This window comes from Setaria italica, chromosome IX (assembly GCF_000263155.2).
Source record: "Setaria italica strain Yugu1 chromosome IX, Setaria_italica_v2.0, whole genome shotgun sequence".
Lineage (NCBI taxonomy): Eukaryota > Viridiplantae > Streptophyta > Magnoliopsida > Poales > Poaceae > Setaria > Setaria italica.
This window is the reverse complement of record NC_028458.1, coordinates 45,813,501-45,816,740: the sequence shown is the minus strand read 5'-3', so window position 1 is coordinate 45,816,740 and position 3,240 is coordinate 45,813,501. Positions and strand designations below refer to the sequence as shown.

Below are 3,240 nucleotides of genomic sequence, written 5' to 3'. Positions count from 1 at the left end.
ACTGATATTCGTAATTAAATTCTGCCCGTTGTTACTCTATTTCTGCGATCGAAGATTACACCTAACTACTTGTTATATAGGTTAACTAAGTTTAAATTTGTTTTCTAGATATGTTGTAGTAGAAGCAATCAAATTGCAGTCGTATGAATTATTTTGTCGTCCATTTTATATGGTATTTTAATTAAAAATATTTCTATAAACATTTTAACAAATGTCATTGAGCAACTCCAAAAGCTCTCTTATATTACCCCCCAGATCTTATTTAGGGAGAAAAACACATGAAATCAAGCTCCAATAGGTCCCTATTCTTCAAAAAAAAATACAGCAAGGTTAAAAACTCCTCCGTCACCCCACATATTTCCACATTGACGCTGCTCCCCAATCACCCCTGCTTCTCCTTTCCCGCGTGCGCGCAAGCTCCTTTCCGCCACGCCGAGGCATGTCGTCGTCACCACTAGGCCGGCCTCCCTCATGCCGCGCATCTAGTGGGGTGCCTTCTTGTGGCGGCGGCAGAGGCGGTCCGATGGACGGGGAGCGACGTTGGGAGCCCCATCACACGATTCCTTTGCCGCCGCCTTCTGACATGCCTCCGTCGCCAAAGATTCCGACGAGATGGATGGCTAATGAGAGGCTGCACCGCTGCAGTAGGGGCTGGAGGAGGCGCCGCGCTGGATCGTGCAACCATGGTGTTAGGCCGCAGCGGAGGTGGACCTGGAGCACGTCCTAGTGCGTGGTGCGGAGCTTGGTGAGCGGCTCCAGCAGGTGGGCACCAATAGCAGGCGGGGGCGTAGGGCATGCAGCGCAGAGGATGGGTGCGTGCTGCTGCGGTGCCGGCACGGGGGCACCTGTGCCTGTGCCGCGGGTGTGAGGCGGCTGCTGAGGAGTGCTCGTAGATGGCGGCAGCTACTGCCGGTGCTTAAGTTCTACGCAGAGGTCTTGGTGCTGATGGAGAAGATAAGGATGCAAACTGGCTTGATTAAATTGAGGAGTAGTAACATATTGTATTGGATTTGGTGTATCGATTGGATTTGTGAGCTGAAAATTGCATGATGATTGCCCGATTAGACACGGAAGAAGGACATGCTGCTGCTTGCTTGCTTCATGGGAACAGGAGATGCGAGAGCTGATGATATGCTTGGTCCGGCTGCCCTAGACCATGCTGCTCGACAGCCGGCGTACGGCGGCAACGTGGCGGAGGTCACGAAGGGGAGGGAGAGATCGTGAGGGGGAGGTGAGGGCAGCCCAAGTGGATTGAACCCACTCGTAATGACATGGCCTATTTTAATCCGTGGTGGGATGATAATATTTTGGGAAAAGAAAATTTTAGAGAAAACCTCAATATATAGTTTTGGGAAAGAATTTTTGGAGCCATCTCTCTTTTTTCTCTTGACACTTAAGAATGATGTGTATGGTGAGCCATTACAAATTTTCACACCAAATGCTCTAAACTATGTATAAAAGCTGAACACGTGGAAACTACATGGATTTTGTTTAATTAAAATGCGTTCATAACATAGTCCTTTCCTTTTCATAGTAGCTTGATGAGCAGACGGCTAAGAATTTTGTGCATATAAGATAGGGTCATTTCAAGCTTTCCACACCAAATGCTCTAAACTATATTATATATACATAAACGTTGAACACGTGAAAGCTACATCAACACTAGATTTTTTTTTATTAAAATGCTTTCATAACGTAGTGCTTTTCTTTTCATAGTAGTTTGAGCAGCCATACTGGGACTGTCCTATATGCACAATATTCTCAGGCTCTCAGCCATACTCGGACTGTTCTTGATGCACAAAATTCTCAGCCATACTGGGACTGTTCTAGATGCACGAAATTCTCATCCATATAATGAGTTGGGCATCTAAGATATAGTGTCTGGGATAATGTTTTCTATTCCTTTGCAGAAAAGTCTTATATGCAGTTTCATAAAGAGAGTTCTTATACAGGCAAAAGTCCCACAATCCATCGGACAGCGATGCGCTCCATGTTCTAAACCAATACTCTGCTACGTTCGTGTAGGACCTCATCGTTGGCGGCACAGACACCTCGTCGGTGACCATCGAATGGGCCATGTCGGAGCTCCTGAGGAACCCTGACGCCCTCGCCAAGGCCACCGAGGAGCTCGACCGCGTCATCGGCCGGGAACGCCTCGTCACGGAGGGGGACATCCCGAACCTCCCGTACATGGAGGCCGTCGTCAAGGAGGCCATGCGCCTGCATCCTGTGACGCCATTGCTAGCTCCGCGGCTGTCCCGTGAGGACGCGTCCATGGGCGGCTACGACGTTCCGGCAGGCACGCTCGTGTTCGTCAACGTCTGGGCCATCGGCCGTGACCCCGCCGTGTGGGGTGATGCTCCCAGCGAGTTCCGGCCGGAGAGGTTCGTGGGGAGCAGTCTGGACGTGAAGGGGCAGGACTTTGAGCTGCTGCCGTTCGGCTCCGGCCGTCGGATGTGCCCTGGCATCGGACTTGGGCTGAAGATGGTGCAGTTGATCCTAGCAAACCTGGTGCACGGATTTGCATGGAGGCTCCCGGATGGCATGGTGAAGGAGGAGTTGAGCATGGAGGAGAAGTTCGGGCTGTCCATGCCGCGCATGGTACCGCTCGAAGCCGTCCCAGAGCCCAGGCTTCCGGCTCACCTGTATGCCGGGCCATGATGCAAATGCTTGTTCATTACCTGCATCATCATCTCGGCGTGTACGTGGGGGAACAAACATTATGCACGTGCTTGATCCGAAAATAAATAAGGGTTCGTGCCATACTCGGTTGGGACTCTTTTTGGTGTTTGTGCTTGATTTTGATTGTGTATAGTGGTCTATCAACTCGTGCTTCCGCACAGAGTAGTAATTTTGAAAGGCATAAGAATTAGAAATTTATTGAAAAAATTAGGATGCGCAACTCAGAGAAAGACTAAATTTGCAATGGTACGAAGCGGTGAAGGGTAATTAATATTTAGTGGCATATAAGGAATTCGCTCTTTTAGTTGGCCTCAATTCTAATTCTTTAAAATTTTACAGTTCTAGCAACCGGTGTAGTACTTGTATGTTGTAGTGTCAAACCATCAAATGGACAGAGAAAAATTGAGTGCTACCATTTTTCTGAAAAAAGTTCCATCGTCCTGAATGACACAAAATCCCTTTGTCGCCTAATCAACCTGATAGCTACTTCCACTAATGATTGGTGCGATTGTCGATCTTAACATCACGAATAATTTTGAAAGGTAAACAACGAAAACC

At 48.4% G+C, this 3,240-nt stretch overlaps 1 pseudogene; it reads left to right on the top strand.

The window, feature by feature from the left end:
• The window catches only part of LOC101765399, a 3,921-nt pseudogene extending 1,041 nt beyond the window's left edge, over nt 1-2,880 (top strand).
• The last annotated feature ends 360 nt before the right edge of the window (nt 2,881-3,240 follow it).